Raw genomic sequence first — 20466 nt, forward strand, 5'->3', positions numbered from 1 at the left:
ACTTGGTCTAGACATCCATACTCAATAGTTCTTTGGATGTATTGTATGCTGAGCACATTACAATAAAAAGAGTTAAAGAAAAAAACGCTTTAATTGTACAGCGCTTGCACAACAATGGCTTATTTTGTTTTTTCTTTTGGTGGATGAGGTGATATTTTATCTATCAATATTTTGTTAATATCAGTATTCAGAACTGACATCCTAGTGTTGTTGATATTTTTTTTACTTTACCTAAGACTTAATTAAAGTAAAAATTGTGGGTATTTATATTTTTGATGCAATGTTTCTGTACCTCTATATTGTTGTGGTCAATATTCAATAGTAAAACCCTGTATACATACTGTGGAGTTTGATGCTAGTATTATGCAGACAACATTTACTTTTTGGTAATGCTGCTTGAAACGTACAGGCTCTTATTTATCTATTTATTTATTTAACACTCAGTACCCTTGAAAAGTGGCCACTCGACCTTGGGAATGAGGAGGCACAGTTTTGTTTTTGACATCTTTGGGTGTTGCTCACAACAGGTGTGGGATTGAGTGAATTACTCTGGCAGATCTCCTGAGGAGAAAGCATGAAGCCTTCAGCTGAGGCAAGACACAAGTTAATTACAGAAGGGCCAGTCAGCTTTCACAATTAGGCATGGAAGGAAGAAAGAGGTGATTAAGGCAGTGATGTGGCTGTGGTGCCTAGGGAACAGGACATAGGTATGACAATGCCGTCTTGAGTGTCACATTGTGGTTACCCTGTGAATTGCACGTCTCCTATTTATCACTCTCTACGAATGGGCTAGACAGATGGGGTAGCTGACTATTTTGGAATTCGGCTGTGGTGGCGTTGTAGAAGCTAAGGTTCTTTCACTCGAGTCATACAGCAAAAGCTTCTCAACTACCTTTACTCAAACACATATAAAAACATTGAAGTCATGAGGGCTCAGGGTTGGATATATTATCCTTGATTTAATAGGAGTGCTATCCCAAGTTTGGCAAAACCACAATTTTAGTGGAGCGATTGTGGAGTGATTGATAGGTGTAGGTGCAGGGTGCACCGAACCTTTCTGTCTCCCTCAACCTGCTCTCATGTTAGGTCATACCTCTCATACTGAAGTGCGGTGGTAAAACTCTACTATTGTGTGAAAGGCAATACCAGCCTTATATCTAACAGCTAGGGTCTCTCGGTTGAAGTGGATGTCAACACTCACAGTGGGAAGTGCACTTTTCCTTATGTTGTTAACAGGAGTCAGTCAATCCTCTCACCCTTAGCTGCCTCTTCGTTTATTCATGGTGTTTCCTTCTTCTTGCTAATGGGGGTATGTCACTTAATATATACTCTTTTGCCTTTATTGTTTAGCTATGGTGGGTGAGCCATATTCAAAGTTTGGCGTGGTCCGTAATCTCATTCTTCCAGCCATGCAAAGAAGTTAATGCCTTTATCCATGCAGAGCTAAGAGTGATTTTATCCCTCAGTGGAACCACAGTAGTTTGTTGCCCCCATAAAACCACAATGAGGAGACAGGGTTAGTCACTTGACCAGTGCACAGAAAAGGAAAACTCCCATCTCATTGACAAGGGGGGAATTTCTCACACCATAGTAAATAGGATTACAACATTTTTGTAGGTGAAGAAGGACGACTCAGGACAACATGTCCACTCCAGCAAGCAAAGAAATTTACTACCAATGGTGTGACTACTCCAACGTGAAAATGTTGGTAAGGGAATCTCCCATATATAGTGTACCATTGTATCCCTCTTCCCTGAGTGCCTGACTGTGAGTATCTGATATCCTGACTTTTCATTTTGGTCCTGGTGTTGCACTACTGTAGTGTAGTTCCTATATCCCTGATAGGCTATGCGCATTGGAATAACATACACTATAGATTTGACATAGGACTAAGGTCAGTATGTCTCTATCGAGTATATTAAACTTAATTACTTGTGTGTCCCAGCTAACTCAGGGGTCACTAGAAACTTCTTGAATATACAAGAAGGGATAAGTCTATGACAACCGCATAAACATGACAACTTTTTTCCTTTTAGAAGTGGAACAGTCTCAGAATTGTGAAACAATAGATAACAGATTCACTCAGTCAATCATGCATGCTTTGTTTCTACAGAGTTGCACAGAAATAGAGAGACGGGCGTTTCAATAAAAGGGTTTATTGAACAGTCTTATTTCTCATGCAAGAGATATGAACTGCTACAATCGTAAGACAGACTGCGAAGTACAATATGTATGAGGGTAACAGTAAGATAAAATAATACTGCAATAGCTGTAGCTATGACATATATTAATCAAAATACATACATAAATAACATAAGCTAAAATGTGATACTCATCTGATGCTTCTAAATTGTCCTACTCCAGTGTACCTAACCTAAGTGCAGTACGAGGTTTGAAGTAGGTGCCATTTCCAAAGTATAGCCAGCTATATTTTAGTTTAGACAAGAGTTGCCAAAAGTTTCTCTAAGTTCTAGTCAGCTCCATACCTTAGAATGAGAGAGGTTGGAATCTCTTTTCTGGGCTCGATAGTCTAACCCCTGCAAGGGAAGTCAGAGAGCACTGCAGCTGGATTCTCTGCGAGGAGGATGGCAGCGTCAGGTCAGTGCATCAGGCTGGAATTCGATCTCCTTCCGAACTTGCGGTGGCGAACCGCGTAATCTGGGTTGGATCGAATCCTCCGGGAACCGCAATTTGCCAGGGCAAGTGATGGTATATTTATACCTTGAAGGTGTCTAGGAATGCCAGTATTGACGTAAAAGTCGGGCAGAGGAACGTCATGAATGAACCCCTAAGGAATAGGTGTTCATGCATACTTAATGAGTTCTTGGAGAAATCAATGTTCAAGCTGAGGGAAATTCCTAAAGGCTTAAGGGTCAGGTTTTCCAAACATTCGTTGTGACGTGGATGGACGGATTTAGGTAGCCATGCCTGTATTTGGTTTGTATGGACAATGTCTCAATAAGGGCCGGATTTCTATGTCCAAATAAGGGCAATGTGAATTGTACCTATATAAGGGCATAAATCGGGAAACCTATATACGTAATCTAAATCTGCACACAACACTACTTTAGTGTGTGCTGAGAGGCAAAGGCCTGTCCCTTTAAATGAGTAGGTCCTGAAATTGTTCTGTGACCTGGAGGGTCAGTGGCCTTTGGTCCCTGTCACATGTTTAACACATACAGCTGTGATGGTAGTGTCCCATATTTTCTGAAAAAGATCAGGCCTGACCTTTTTATCTGTGTCACAGGAATGGAGACCTACTGGCCCACTCATGTAAAGTTCTGCTTCTGTGCTCTAACATCCTGGGTGCTTGTTGTGCATGTTTATGTGCGTAGCATGCCTGGTAAAACCATTATGTGTTTGTGTGAATCATAGTAATGGAGGCCTCTGCAATCCATTTTGGATACCCCTGGTCTTTGTATGAGATGGAGCTCTGGGTCACTTTCCGAACAGTGGAAGTGTTTTTTTCACATTACTGAAGCTGGAAGGTCGAGACCTAGGCAGTGAAGTGAGGATAGTGGAGTTAGTCCTTCTTTAGAAATTCCTTTTGACCTTTTGGTTAGCTAGAAGCTACTGATTCATCTTTCTGAACAAAAGGTTTTACAGGGTAGCACAGTTTTCCAATGTAATTGGCTGTGTTGATGGCACACATATTGTCATATGCCCCCCCTCTGCAAATGAATTTATACATAGAAATAGGAAAAGCACCCATTCCCTCAATGTGCAGGTAGTACATGATGACTCGTGCATCATAACTGACTGACCGAGTCCCAGGCATAACATATGAATCCATTATGTTTCGCCACAGTGGAATACATAACCGCCTGTCTACGGGTGATTTTGGCGATGGCTTTTTACTTGGTAAGAAAATTGCAAACTCAATTCATAGAGTGTCCAAAAGTGTGTTTGCAATATGACCTAATGGTTTCTCCTTCTCATACTATTTAAGGGGACAGTGCATATGCCTTACCCCCTTGGATACTGACACCATACTTGAATCCAAGAACCAGAAGTGAAAGGCAGTAAAACAGGGCACATAAACAATACGACCAATAAAAGAATGTATCTTTGGAATACTCAAGTCTCGATTCAAATGGCTTCACTAAACTGGTGGAGCACTGCTGTACAGACCCGATACATGTTTTAAAATCTTCGCCACATGTGCCATTCTCCACAACGTAGCCATGAGGAAGGGTCTGCACAACATCAACATAGAGCCAGAATCAGACTCAGATGAGGAACTACTACCACTACAGATTCAGCAGGATGGGACACATGCAGCAGAGGGTCAAGCTCAATGTACAGATTTCACCAACAACTATTTTTAAGGTAAGAACGAAGACCACATCTAAGAAATAGACAACACACATGAAGGTGATGTTCTGTGCATGACTGAAAGATTACCTTTTATTCAGGTTGTAACAATGCAAATCTTCATCATCAACTATATCCATAGAGGATGTAATACATTTTCAACTAAGCAAACACATTATGAAAACACAAACATAACAAAGTAGTCTCATAAATCTGAGTGTCTACAAAATTCACATTTTATGGCCTCTGGCATTGGTTGTCTTCTCAGCAGGACTTGGCTGTGGAGAATATATCTGTTCCAGATGTGTGCCGGCATATCCGCCTAGTACAGCATCCATCTGGTACAGATGTAGCAATGATTTTAATGCTGCTAGAACTTCCCAAGACTCAAGAGGTCTCATGAGATATTCTCTATGTTCATCGGTTAGCCATGGTAATTTAATATGTTCTACATAATTCGGGACAGCAACGTCAAAGTCCGTCAACCTGGATCAATATAGATCTGAATAATAACTTCTAAAGCAAGCTGCTATAGAGTCGGGGTCACATATCATCTCGACGGAAGTTCAGCGGAGTTCTGTGACACCATTTAAATATCGTCTGCCTCTCATTATAGCCGCTAAGGTTGCACCCGGACGCTTTCCCTCTCCATATGTTTTAGCTGTTGCCTACTTCCCTAAGAATTTAACCTCTCTATTGTCTTCCTCATGATATTCCTCTAATGTTTCTTTAAGCTCATTCATTACCTGCTCACTTCCACTCTCTAAGGCTTCACGCTCTAGGGTAGCCAGTTTCCCTTCCAAAGTTCCTAATCGTGCCCTTATTGGTTGAAGAACCCCGAATGCTTGGCGTTTGCTATTCCTATATACATTGAAGGTTTCCCGAATCGTAGCAAACAGGGGCACCGACCCTATGTTTGTTTTAAAAAAAAAGACTCAATAGCTTTCGACAGCTCAGTCTTGAACACATTATCTAGAAGAGCATAAGGGGGGAATCTCCAAGTAAATGGCAGTTTCTGTGGGCTCTCTAGATCTAATTGTATTGGTGAATGGTCTGAGTATGAACGTGGGAGCACCTCTCAGCCCTGAATTGTAGGGTTCAGGAAGCGTTTGATGAACCAGTAATCAATCCTGGTATATAGGTCATGTGGAGCAGAGCAGTGAGTGAAGCCTCCCTCCCCTCCAGACCATGATCACCAAACATCTACCATGTCTAATTCAGCTATTGTATCCTCTATTGCTCTAGCAGCTGACGACTGGGGCCGAATGGGACCCCCGGACCGGTCGAGTGTTGTGTTAAGGACGTTGTTAAAATCACCTCCCCATAGCAACTGGTATGGGGGTTGACGTCGAGACCGGTCAAGAAGCTCACGATAAAATTGTGGGTGGTCAAAATTGGGGCCATATATGTTAACAATGATAAATTCCATACCCTTCCCCTTGCATTTAGTGAAAGTGTATCTACCGTCCGAGTCGGTCTCCAAGGCATCCAGTGAGACCAGTTCTAGGGTTGGCCCAAGTGAGTATCCCACGCGCATGCGTGGAAAAGCCAGCAGGGTGGAATATTCCATGTAGTCTACTGCGTGTAAGTATAGGGCTGTCTACAGGTGGATGGGTCTCTTTTAGGAGAGGCACGTCTATATTATGTCTGTTGAGATAAGCAACAACTTTCCTAACATCCGAAAGTTGTTCAGGCCTCCACCATTCCAGGTTAACAATCGCAGACAAACGACAAGGTATTAAAAGAGCGGGCAATTCCCCAACATCACCTTTCCAATGTCTTACCATGTAAGTATACCAGTTCTTTTTCTTGAGTGGATACACCCCCGGCAGGGCAATAAGTCTCATTACACACACTGTGACCTTAATAAAATGAAAAGAAAGATTCTCCCAAACCCAGATCCCCCCCTACCTCCCACACCATGCAATCCCCAACTTTGCACAGTCGGCGACCCACCAGCACCCTCCCTTCCTCTTAGAAAATGAAAAACAAGAAGGCATTGAGTGAGTAACACAGAGGGGCGGATGTTACCAGAGCACCACTGATAGCAACAGTAAAACAGGACCTTAACTGTGCCATCAGGGCATATATAGTACATCAGTGCAGTGTCATTATCACACTATATTTACCTTAGGGGCAGTGAGACCCTTGTAGTACATGTATTAACAAAATAACACTTATAGTAAAATGTGTAACTCTATCACACAAGGCTACCCTCCCCACAATAATAAAGAGTAGTGTGAGCAATATTTGCAAGCAGTAGACAGCCCCTTTCTACCTGGGCCAAACATCGTAGGACAGTCAGAGTACCATAACTGGCACTTCCCAATGGCTAGAATTCAATCTGAGCAAGAGACACTGCAGTGACACAAATTTATGAGTCTATACAATACCAGACGGGCCCGTCTCAGTCCTGCTCATCCAGACCACCGCCACCTGCTTCGCCGTGATCCTCCACCTCTTTATTCCGCTCTTCCGCCTTGGTGTAGTCTTTTAAAGTTTTTTGTAGGGATTTCGGATCCAAGTAAATCCTTGACAGCCGGTCAGGTTAGAGGATAGCGTACTCCATTTTTTGCTCGCGGAGTCGGCGCTTCAATGGGGCAAACCGACGTCTAGCTTCCTGAACTTTCATGGTAAAGTCCGGGAACAGAGATATCGTAGAGCCTTCATATTTCAGGATTCTTTTTTCCCTGGCTTGTTTTAGGGCCGCATTCCTATCCCTGTAGTTCAACAGCTTAGCTATCACAGGGTGCGGAGGGGCACCCAGGGGAGGTTTTGGGCCAAGTGAGCGCTGGACGCGTTCCACTATAAACATGTCAGAGAATGTTTCACGCCCTAGGGGCGCGATGGGGAGATTCTCTATAAATGCTTACATGTTTCCCATCGCAGTGGAGAGTCAAGAGCTTTCGCAAGCTGTTTTTGGGCGACGTCGGTCTTCAATTGCGCCTCTTCCACTTCCGACATTCGCCTTTTGGTCATATCCATTGGCTCAGCATGTTTGTCAAGACGTTCTGACATCCTGTCCATACGATACCCTAGTGTGTCTATTTTTCCACCTATTGTTGAGAGGCACTTTTGCATTGCTGCTAGAATTTGCCTGATATCCCCATTCTCCTCTTCTGTCCCTTCAGCTTGCTCCTCAGAGGAACGGGCCCCCTCCGTTTCCCTGTTCCTTGACTTTATCTGGTCGAAAAGCAACTTGGTCTGGGTCTTATCTACTTTGCCCATATTTGGAGCTTTGGAATGCACGAGCACCTCACGCCACAGGCATCCAGCAACACCTGGCAGCAAATGTAGAATCAGGAATGATCTAACTACGTATACTATGTCAGCACGGGACCAGTGCCGAGGTTCCAATTGTCGCAAAAACGGACCAGACTCCCAACAGAATTGCCCATTAGAGTAAGAGCTGCCGGAGAACCCAAGCAGTGTGCAAAACTCTACTAGCACCTGCAAAGCACTATGGCTCCTCAGCACAATGCAGGTCCCAAGTGCCCCGTGCAGCGCCAATCAGACGACCCCTCCAGGGGTCCTGTAAGTCCCAGCACTCGCTGTCTCAACAATGGAGAGCTCCAAGCCCCAAGTGCTATTTCCAGCAATCAATATAGCAGGCGTACCAAACCATTGAGTCAACAATCACTATGAGGCCCTGCAGGAATGTTCTCTGTGTCCTTATCCAGTTCAGATGTCCCCGTCTTCACTAATGACCACAAAGGGCCCCCCGTGCAAGGCCAAAGTGTCAAGAGCAGCCCCCTGCAGCCGCATCAATGACCGCGCTGCTGGAATAAGGGTCACGTTACAACAATGCACTCCGATTGAGTGCAGCATGGGCCGCAGGTCTAATGGTGAGCAGGGAACCCCACCGCTATTGCCGCCAGAGCTCACAACCTCACCTCAAGCTTCAGCTGGTGTCAGTACGGGGGACAGAGTGGTCCGCATCAGGCTGTTCCGTCAGGCTGCGAGAGTCCGCCCAAGCGGCAATCCCGCATCTAGGCTTCCATCGGGGATTTACCACGTGAGGCCGTTCTTCCAGGTCCAGGCGTGCCCGGGCACAGGTACAAAGTGTGCATTGACACACAGGATGTATGCTTACTGTGCCCCGTCCGGAGCCGCCGAGAACTCGCCACCGCAATGAGCCCCCTCCCACAAGGTGAGCCACCGGAGCTCGCCCCGGCACCAATCCAGCTCCCGAAATGGCGTGGACCACCCGAGTCAAATGAGCAAGTCGCAGTGGTGGGCCGCGCCCGGCCTCACTCCAAAGCTCACTCACTGTTCCGTAATGGACTCGTCGATCGAGAGCAGGGCACCAGCGCTCTTCGCTCCGTCAGTATTGAAGTGCGGTAGCTGCACGGATGTGAGGATAATTGATGATGTGTGCTGATGGCTCGCGGAGCTCTCTTAGCACGCGGCCATCTTGAGCTTCGGCAAGCTCCGCCCCCTCTTTGTATAGTTATTGTAAATAAATGTTTAATGTATATTCACAATATCCTTTGAAACTGTGATTTATCTGCTTGTAACATGTATATAATGTACAGATATGTGTAGAATATTTGTCAGCACACAGTGCACCATTTCATTTAGAAGTACCACAACTCCCATGATGCATTGCCAGGGTACAGCAAATATCGCAATAGAGTTTTGCTAGCTGAGGTGTTATACTTAAGGAATTACAAACAATATGTTATGTCAAGTAATTAAAGGGAAGATGACTTACCCTGGCTGGACCCTACAAGATTGGAGGTGTCACTGTTTGACACTCCCACCACACTTTCAGGTTCAAATGACCCATCCATCAGTGATTCCATTGGAATGGGAGGGTGTGTTCAGAGGGTCCACCACCTGTGTCATGAGCCACAGCCATTCTGCTGGCTACCTTCTCCTTGATGTGGAATTTTAAGCCATACCAGTGTTTCCTGATCTTTGGTGTGGTCCTCTGGGTGACACCAAGGGAGTTATCTTTCTCGAGGATGCTGTTCCATATTTTGTTCTTCTGGGCCTCAGGAACAATTGATGATGCCTTCGCAAACAGCTGGTCCATATGTGTCGCACATTCTTAAGTTAGAAGCTCAAAATTATTTTCTGAAAATTTAACAATGCACTACCTGCTGCCAGAATCCTTGCCGCCATCTTCTTTGGACATAGTGTTCTCCAGTAATTGGTATTCCACTGCCAGTAGTGACACGAGAGCACTCCTTCCTTTCAGCACCTTCCTAGGCTTCTGGGTTGTGGCTACACTCTGTATTTCTAAACTTCCTGGTCTGAAATCATCATTCTGCATACAGTATGTGACTTTTCCTAAATTGTGATTTCCTATTTAGAAATCACAATTTTGCAATTTCCAAAGTAGCGAATTCCTAATAGCAATTGTGAATTTGTTGAAAATGCTATTAGTGCAATACACTCTTGTGTACATCTCATTTTTTGATTCCCTAATAGCAATTTCTTCAAATTCACTATTTGGAAATTGCAAAGCATTTCTTTCCCACATACGGCCCTAGGTGTCTAGAAGGTACCTCCCGATGTTTCTCTAGGATGGGAACTGTGATAACTTCACATGGTCGTCTTCTTGTAAAAAACTGTTCAAAGGTGTGCAAGTGGTTGCAAAAGTGAATGTAAATACTGGCTATAAAAACTGGGTAATTGTGTGACAAATGCGACGTGCGCTTTGGGAACAGAGAAAGAAAGAATGAATACAAATGATAGGAAAATCGACCTCTCAAAGGATGCTACAACAAAGCAGGTTTGAAGCACCAAAACCCTGATATATATTTCTTATGTTGTCCTGCCTGCTTTGTGTACTACTTGTCTACCAGAAATCAATGGCACTTTGAGGTATCAATCCTGATGCATGTTTTGAGTACTGTTCATCCTATATCTGTCATCGTAATCTGAATAAGTGAGTCTTATGTGTGTTAAATTGAATTCTGAAAATAAAATACGGTAGGTTAGGTCACTGACATCATGCTCAGATACTTTTTCATTTTTGCTATATATATGTAAATGCATCTACAGTTATGCATATTGGTGTATTTATATGCTTAGTGCATTACAAATTGTGTGCTGTTTACACCACATAGTTGGGATGCACCATAGCGTGGGTTGTTGCTGTGATCACGATTGGGAGTGCTGCAAGGTTTCCAAAATAGAAATTAACATTTTAATAATTGTTATCTCTTAGCCAGTGTAAGTCCTTTTCTACTTCACAAATAATTAAAGTTTTTAAAGCAACACACATATATGAGACCCTTACGTCTCTACTATTACGTTTATGCTATTTATAAACACTACACATAGACAGGGATTTTCTAGGACCTGAAAAAAGCTGTGGACCCATTTCAGCTCCTTAGAATCGTCTGAAACATGCAGGCAAAAAGTATTGTTCAACGAATTTGTGAAACATTGCCTTTCGTAACACATCCATGTCCATGATTTTTTAACCATAACATGGATACTCATGGAATAAAAAGAGATACCTTAAGAGTATAACTATAGTCATTAAAAAAAAAAAAATTGATCCTTACTCTTATCCTGAAAAAAAAACGCTATCACAAGCTCCCAACTTGTGGTTTAGCCCATTTGAGTTGTATCCATCTACTCGGATGAGAAGACACCTATATTGGAACATGCCAGTATTAATTGTGGGTGAGGTGCCTTCTCCTAATACGAAAATACATCTGTGTTGTAGTAGGTGATTCCATAGCAAGGTAATCCCTGGTCAGGAGCTTACTCACCTTTTTAGGTCTCGCTGAGCCCCAGCACTTGCGCTGGCTCGAAGAGACATTTTGTATGTGGGATTTTCAAAGTGCTGCTGGCTGGCCTAACGCTTGCGTTCACGCGATCGTGCACGCGCGCAGCCGGCCGTCAGCAGCACTTTGAAAACTCGTGTGCGTCATCGCTTTCAGAGCGATCGCGATGACGCATGCGCACACACAACTCCCGCTTCTCCCCCTCCCCCACCACATTTTGCGTCTCCGGCCGCTCGCGCGCGGCCAACGCTTGTTTATCATGTAGTCATTGCTTTTCTTAATGTATTGTAGATTCTAATTCGTGTTTCACAAATTGCTGAAATTCTGTCAACCCAGACCTCTTTTTCGAGCAGCTGTTTTTTTGCTGCCTGTGCTGGCTGGAAGAAATGTAACGTTGTCCGCCTCCCAGTGGTGGTAGTGAACCGGTCTTTGTGCCAGTTGTGCTACACCCTGTTCTCATATTAGGGTGGCGTAATGTGCGCGTGTCCCTCTGCACTGGCCTTTTCCCTTTACCATCGATCATCTTCCTTAGTCTTTCACTCACCCACCCCACACCCCACGCATTCTAACCCTCAGCCTGTTTATATCACATTTGCCCATCTCTCTCATCTTGCCTTTGCTTTGCTGTGTGTGTCTCTGCAACACGTTCTCAGCGGTCACTTCATCTCCCCACACTCCTGACTTTGACTTCCTCCTCCGATGCTGCGGTGCTCGTTTCTGCTGTGTTTGCTCATGCGTCCCAGGCTCTCCCTGCCTGTCTTCTATGGCCTGTCATTTCCAGGTTCTTTCGACCCCTCAGTCCGTGCTGTCTCTACCTCCCCCTTGTCTGCAGAGGCTCCCTGTTTGTCTCTCGTTATCATCGCGGCCTGGCTTGTCTAGTGTCACTCTCTCAGCCTCTCCCGAGTCTCCCCTCTCTTGTTAGTTTTTCCCTCTCTATCCCCGTCTCTTCATCCCATGTGACCCTCCACTTGTCCTGCGCGCGCTCCCATCGCTCGGTGACTCCTCCACGTCAGCTCTCCGACCAACCTCCGCCCGTCTGCGTTTTGTTTTTTGTTCGTCATAAATATTAAAAAATGTAAATTGTGCTAAACTAAATGCACCAATGCTAAGACTCTTAAAAAACGAAAATACTAACGTTTATTGAGTATTTGTAAGTTTTATGTAGCCAGGAGTGCGCTGCATGCTGGGGATTTTAATCCAATACACACAACACTAAAATTAGGCCTGTAGAAAACCGACCAGGTGGCCCCCTTAAGAATCAACAACAGTAATGAGAGGTGCATCTAAGGGGGGGGGGGGGGGCTCTCTCGGGAGCCATGTAATTCCTCTGAGCACCCAACACTTCCAGTGAGCAAGGAGTCTTGAACTGTGCAGTGTATTGGAGCACTTGCATTTACGTCATCTGTGGGACACAGGCTTGAAAACCAGCGGGGCGTACGCAGCCTTTCATTCTTATTAGGTCGGTAAAATAATTACCAATGAGTTGTGTAACGCGAACACCTGAACATCAAATTCTAATTTTTCCTTTGCTTTGGAATTCGATGTGGTGACTAAAAAGTTGTTACAGCTGCAGATTGCTCTGCTAAGCACTCTGCCCCAGCCCTGCAAGCTTTTCTAAGGCTTCTTACACGACCACATTTTTGCAGCATCATGAAGTAACAGTAGATGTTATAGCACCCGGGATAATGTGTTGCATGGCTAAATACTTAGAAGGTCCTAAAGGCGAGACCTATTGGCTATGCCAATGCTTGATTGATTAAATGTATCTGGTGTGGGAAAGCATAATTTAGATACATTTCCTCACTCTCCTGATAGGTGTGCAGACAACTTCTGCCCCACCATTGAACCCATTAGTCCCCACTTTTAACATGTCCCCCCACGAAATACCGTCTGACAGCATTCATCCTCAAAAGACTGAGACCAGTCCCCCAATATGAGGGATGCTTTTTCAACTAGGAATGGCTGAAACAGACTGAAACAAACAAGCCAATGGCAGAAGCGGTGTGACTCATGCTACTCTCTGTATGTGTATGTATGAACAGCAGGAGGTCTTTGGTTGTATCAGACCTAATATTAAAGATAAGATCCACTTATTCTCCAAATGGTGCAAGGAGGTAGAGAGAAAAATAAAATTCCCCCCTCCCACACTTTGAACCATATCGCAAATGGCAACAACTAAGCAAGTAAGGAGTTCAAACCCTGCACTCATTCAGGGGTTTCTCCAGTGAGGGAGTTCTGAACGCAATGAGGACAAAAGGTGCATGTTGGGATGGAACAACCATGCATATGGTAATGGATGTGCACCCCTGTCCTGAGTGTCCCAAATGTACTGATGTCTGTTTCCCTATTGCTGAATGTTGTTGTCCTAGGCAAACACGGATCACACATCATGTGCACCATGACATAGGACTGTCTCAAGAATTGCTGACTTGTTGGACCCGGAGGGGTGCCCAAAGCGCGACCCTTAAAGTGGTGAAAGGCTTCTCCCTTTACCAGGAGTTAAGCAGCAGGAGCTTGGTGGTTCACCATACAGTGTAGTGATCAGTAGGAGTGAACAGGCCCTTTTTATCTTTATCACAGGAGTGGGCCTACGGGCTCATTCATTTAAAGTTCTGCTGCTGTGTGCTTACCTCACCTTTGGCCTACATCGGTTTAGTGTGTAGTGCTAGACAATGCATGTGTAAAGTACATATGCTGGTGTATGTGTGCCTGTAAATGGCACAAAACATGAATAACACAATATTATGCAGTGAGTGTATGTCATGTGCATTTGCTGGGTGTATATGTTCCTATGAGTGGTACAGAACATGAAGGATGTAATGCTGCACAGTGCGTGCAAGTTGTGCACATGTGCTGGGTGTATGTGTGCCTGCAAATGGTACATTACAGGGCCAATGCTGCACTGTGCAGTGGATGCATGTTATATATATGGACTGGGTGTATATGTGCCTGTTAGTGGTACAATGCATGAAGGATGTAATACTGTTCAGTGTGTATATGTTATATGCATGGGCTGGGTGTATGTGTGCATGTGCGTGATACAATATAGGGCTGACTCTGGATTCCATTTTGAGAGACACAGGGCTGCATGGTAAAACACGAGAAGAGGAAGTAATGGAATCCCCGCAAACAGATTTGTGTATTGCTCCACTCCTAAGACAAGTGGGGCACACTGGAGAGAGGGAGAGCAGGCTCCCCCAGCACATTGCACTTTGATTCAGAGAGGTCACAAGGAAGGGGCCTGGGAACATCTTAGGAAGAAGATGGGGCTGATAAGGGAATGATAAAGAGTAGGGCTGTGGCCCTGGGCTAACTTATTTTGATACATATATCCCTGACATCCAGGTGTGAACTCCCAGCTACTCCTGTGGCATGTGTTGTGGGGCTATCAGCTTTGGAGTCACTACTGGTATAACAAACTGCTTTCTGGAGGAACAGAGAGCAGAGGCGTGAACTCTTCAAAAGGAAGAAGACCTCCAACATAAACTTCAAAAACTCAGACTCTAAATTGGATTTGGTGTCTGGAAATGGACTATAAGAAGGGGAGCTTGAGGCTCCAAGTATTGTCAACTGCCAAGCAGTCAGTCGAGCTGTGCGAGGGGGAGGAGTTCTGCAAGACTTCTGCCTGTGACTAGGACTCAGGGCCAAGGCCTGCTTGTCTCCCAACTGGGTGATGGGACATGGGAATCCAACAACACCAGTCCTGGAGCCTCGAGCACCAGTGCCTGCCTGTACACTGTGAGGAAAAGGAGAGCGCTGAAGGGAGTGAGGTCCAGTGGGGAATCATGTCAAGTGGATTCCCTTATTGAGGTGTGAGGTGACAACTTCTGTACCGATCGGGTTGTTGCCTGTGTGCAGGGAAAGTTAGCGATCCTTGTATGCTTGAGGAGGGCGGACAAAAAGTGAGTCATGATCGTTGCTGCACCAAACAGGTCGTCACTCGTGCATGAGGAACTGCCGATTATGTATTCCTGGAGGGGCAACCCTGAGGAGATCGATGCATTGAGTAGGGCATAGCCCATATGTGGTGGAAAGTCTGGGACACTGTATGCCAGGATGAGCTGCGGTGAAGAGACTGAGGCCTGAGTGGGCTGTAGAACGAAAAAAGTTTAAAAAACCCACTTATCTGTGATGGCATGTGGAGAGACACTGCTCCGCCTTAGCGAAAGATCCGCCACTGGAAAGATGAGCTACCCTCTGTGCCCTCCTACAATGCATATCTTTCCTAAACTCGTGTATTTGTTTAGTTATCACACCCCTGGAATCGTCCCTGCACTTAATACTACCTTGTCCTCCAACGTTAACCTGCTGAAATCTTACCAAAGAGCCGTTTAGTTGAAAAAACATAAAAATACATAAATTCATGCATTCATCTAATATAGGTACAGACAGACCCACTCACTATTATGACAGCTAAACTCCACAAGGCGAATCCGACACTGGTCTCTAAGTGAAACCTCGGAAATATTTGGAAAGTTATTCTCATCTAAGAGAATGCACTTTTTTACGTTTTTACTCAGCTACCCATGTTTCTTGTAGAAATATGTGCTTCTGACGTACACGCGATCTCACCCTTCTGAGGCTCCATGTTGTTGTTCTGTCGGTGTGTAGCAGTGGGCAGCTTTTCACATCTTATGCAGACACAACTGGGGGTCATCCACCAGGTTACATCATCCCTGAGCAGTGAGGTACCATGAACTGCGCGAGCTGACGGTCCTGGCCTCTGACTCAGCAGTCCTCCCACAGAGTGCCCCATACAAGCACTGTGGGTTGATTCCTTCTCTCTGCACTGAACCAAACTAGATTGGACTGGCTGCAGCGTTTGAGTGCTTACTTAACAGGAACAGCCTGAATACTTTTTAGAAATTCAATTTGTTTTTTTTCATACTTTGGAATGTCTGGTAGGATGTGAATTGAGAAACAGAGTCGGGAAAGTTCACCTGTGATAACCAAATGAGGCTAGCGGAATGCTGCTATTTTTTTTATAAACCACTTTCCTGGCTAATTTTAATGAACACTGGCTGCTTGTTTGCCATGTTCCAGTCTAATGTGAATAAGGCATGTTTTTATGTTTGAGAACTAGCAGGTACAGGAAACTAATGAGCATGTTTTGGGGGCGAGCATGATGTTCACTAAAATCGTTCATCGAGATTTATGTTCAAATTCATCATATGTGAAAAAATATTAAAATAAAGTGGCTTCATAAAGTACATAGATATGTGGAATTATGGTACACTATATGTCAAGACTTATGTTATGATATACATTTTAAAATACCTGGATGAAATACCACCATTCTTGGTATCTGTCATGACAAAGCACACACTGTAATGTCTCTAAACGCCAGAGCAAAGAATTACATACAGTTTGCTTTGAGATTTGCATTGGATTGTAACTCAAAGTTACACAAAAACAAGCATTTGCAATGCAATAAGCCTCGCAGTTACGCAAGTTTAAGCTATTGGCATTGTAAATGACAATACTTTCTATTTATGTTTTTAAAACGAAAACAAAAATAAAAGGCATTGTTATTTGCAATGTCAATAGCTCAAACTCGCGTAACTGCGAGACCTATTGCATTGCAAATGCTTGTTTTTTCCTGTGGTTAACCCCGGTAAATCTTGCTCCCTTCACATGCTCAGTGGCATCTGAAGACACAGACACCGTTTTACTTGGGCCCGCTCCACTTGCAACAATAAATGATTATTTTGCAAGTGCCTTACTTTCTTCTGAGGCCTGGGGTTTCAAGCACAGTGCTAGGGGCAAGCCAGTGGTCGCATCATATGATCACATGTAAGGTGAACTGACACAATCTACCAGCATCTATAGCCCCTAAACAAGTTGTACGACCATCAACAGCTTCACAAAAACAAACCCTGAATGTCAGCACAGCCTGCAGTAGGAGTACAGAAACTGAAAACACCAGTACTACTTCTCGCAAGTGTACAGAAAAAAAAAGAGTCAGACTGGAAATACAAGCATAGTGACAGTGGCAGCACTACCCACACAGGTGCACAGAATGTGTGGCTGCATTAGCCCCACCCGTACAGATGAACCTAAACAGTGTGGGTACTGAAACCTCTCCTAACCTATTTGTACAGACAGTAGAAGAAATGCGTGCACAGGGGGTACCAAGGTGAGATAGAAGCAGTGCGGCCTGCGGGAGCTCGTGACAGCAATGTTGCGACATGCATCTGCCATACAGAAGCAGTGCCAAAGCAGCAGCTCTGAGTAGGGAGGGCAATGGTAAATAGAAAAACCAACAAAAAAAAAACAGAGCAACAGCGGCAATACTTTCTACAAACGGCGTGGAAATACGGTGACGGTAGTATTCTACACAAGATGTTAGGACAATGTATGACAAGAATAATCCCTGTGAAATGGTCCCTTAAAGTAGTAAAAGTAGCTCCTGCACCTGACGTGCATTAACATGATGGTGGTGTAGCAAGGGTGCCAGAGACTCTAATGCAATTAACCAAATGGGGTTCCCCACCCCCATGTTTGGTTTTAAAATACAGTCATACTTGGGGTATTGATCCAGCGCGAGACTGGAAGAAAAAGGGGGAAAAGAAAGGGACAAATATATTTATACACAGCTATCCTCCCTGCGTCGCAGACCCGTCGTCACACTAGCTCATTCACACACGCAGTTATTGGTGGGGCCCATAACACCAACACTCACGCGTCTCTTACTCACGAGTCTGCACACAGGAGGGATGATGATTTCACGCTGGACATGTGGGGGGGGGGGGTACCTTATTACCTATAGGGAAGAAAAGTTATTTTACAAAAAATACATTTAGCATTCACCACCTATAGATTCCTAATCCCAAACATCAAGGCACTCCACCCACTTGGTCGACGGACCAAATAGTTGGATTGGTTGATGGTGATTTAGAACCAGCTAAAACACATTTTAAGGCTCAGAATCCTTTATTCTCTTCAACGAAAAACCACAAACTCGTAATTTCAGTTAATCAAATATTTGTTTATCTAAATATTGTTTGCAATTATTTTCGACATTTATGATTAATCAAAGTTTAGAAATGTAGTCAAGTAATACAGATCGCTGGACATTTATATTTACCTATTCTTGCTATCTGGATTTTTCTCTAATTCATTTGGCTCTGCATAACCGAAATTTAGCCGTTAATTGTCCAATAAAGCAGGCCAAAGCTCAAAGTCCAAAGTTCTTTGCTCAGCACGTTACAGTCCCAAAGATCTTCAAAGGACCAGAAATCGTGCAAGCATCTGTCATCGCCTGTGGGGTCAAAGAGGGTGTGCAGTCATCGTAACCCACCGAATGCATATCCCCTCCCTATTCTACTACTCTTTTTATAATAAATTTCGGGATAACATGAAACATTTTTAGGCGACGAAAGTCTGTGATTGGCTGATTGGAAAACGTCAGATTTTTATTCTATGAGGTTCCCATTGATTTTGCTGGTTCATTTCCGTAGCTGCTGTAGCCCTTATGCAACAATGTTTAAGGTTTGCTTGCATGTCCCAATTGTTCACTTAGACCAGTTTTTACTGACTGAAGTTTGACAGTCCACCAAGATCCTATCCTTGACCGGGGACATGGTGAGCAGAGGTTGTCAGGAAGTTCACGGAGCCATCCGAGTCTACGCAGTAGGCAGAGAGCTCACGAGACGGTGGCCACTTCTGAACTCGATTTCGGACGCCATTTTAAGGTAGGCCCAAATGTCAACTTAAGCGAAACAAACACAAAAGAATAATTAAAACAAAGAAATTATGATTCTAATGTTAAACCCTCACTAATCCCTTTATATATTAGTATTTTCCTAGCATATAGCAACATTTAAAGCGATAATACTCACCATTAGGATCCAAACAGTAACGCAAACATCACATAAGCAACATAAATCATGCAATATCTATTACCACATGTACTACTATTAATATGCGTACATTTTTTAGTTATTAGAGTTATTTTGCCATGCAAATAGCAATTTCCCACGTGTAATTGGTGTATGCAAAAGGTTGATTTAGTATCACACAGCAATCCGTTAGTAAAATTATAATCAGTAGGTTATATAGTTAGTCTTTTCATGCAAAATAGAGGAGGTATACAAAATGTTGTTCCACCTGCTCCATCAGTATAATGCCCCTAGGCCCTGGTGGCACTGCACCTGCTGCACTATTGATCCCTATACCTTGCATTGTGATAACATTACTCCTTCCTGTTACAGCTGTACAGGAGTATTGTGATCACATCCTCTATTAGACGACGGAGCTGCTTAGCAGTTTATTATAGCTCAGACAGCTCCATTCAGCACGCGCTCCGTAGAAAGTACTTAGGCGGACTAGTCTATGTGAGAGAAATTTAAAGGGTATGATGTATATTTTAAATGGAAAGAATATAAGTCTTCATTTTTCTATGCTATTCCTTTAAGTGCCTTTGATGTATGAGTTAGGCGTTAGCTACTGATCTGGGCGTGATTTTCAGGTCACTGCCAGGTCCTGGTAGTGTCAACTCGACCCCTCATCCTTTAGAGTTCGAAGGAGCACTTTTTATACAGTGCTAGGAACGGCAAAACCAAGCAGTATATAAATAGAGGTTGGTGTTTGTAAACAGAATAAAGTGACTGAAGGTGAGGATGTGCTTTCTACTGAGTTCCACGATAGCCCATCTGTGGTTTTTGCGTCTTGTTTACCGCTCTCATTTACGGGATACAGTCAATGTCGAACGAAGTAGAAACATAAAGTGAAAGCGCGCGATGCGCGTGCTGTGTAATGCCAGCCTCCAGGGACAGGAGATGTGCACGCGTACGGAGTGCACATCTCCTGTCCGTACGCATGCACATCTCCTGTCCGTGCGTGCCATCTCCTGTCTCCCTTCGGCACAGAAAGAGGCAACAATAGATCTCGCGAAGGCGAGCAGCGCGCATGCGCTGCGTCGCTGGGCGAGACCTAACGAGCAATAGGCTGCTTTGCATTACTTTGAGTCAATAGGGAGTTCCATGGGTGGTGCATAGGCCTTCCCAAGCAACCACCCATGAGTTGTAACGCAAATCCTTATCTATAAAGAAATGTAGTTAAGTATTTTGTCAAAATACTGCACCTCCTCTAGTCAGGGGAAATGAGGAGACATTTTGAATGTTTTCCTATTTTTTCCCACTTTGCATGTGTGTTGCACTGTACAGCAGACATACAAAGTGGGAAATACCTTAAACCATAGTTTTTGTAATGGAAGTAACCCCTTCCATCACAAAACCTATGCTTCCCAGCACGCAGACACCCTTGCACCATGGCGCAGGGGTGCCTGTGTTGGTGCATGGTAGTCAAAAGTCTGTCAGTGCAGGGAGGGAGCAGAATTTATCTTACTAGATATGCTGCTGGTCTATTCTCCTTTCACACAATGCAGCTAGCAACTTTACTTGCT

The sequence above is a fragment of the Triturus cristatus genome, chromosome 1_2, assembly GCF_964204655.1.
Source record: "Triturus cristatus chromosome 1_2, aTriCri1.1, whole genome shotgun sequence".
NCBI lineage: Eukaryota > Metazoa > Chordata > Amphibia > Caudata > Salamandridae > Triturus > Triturus cristatus.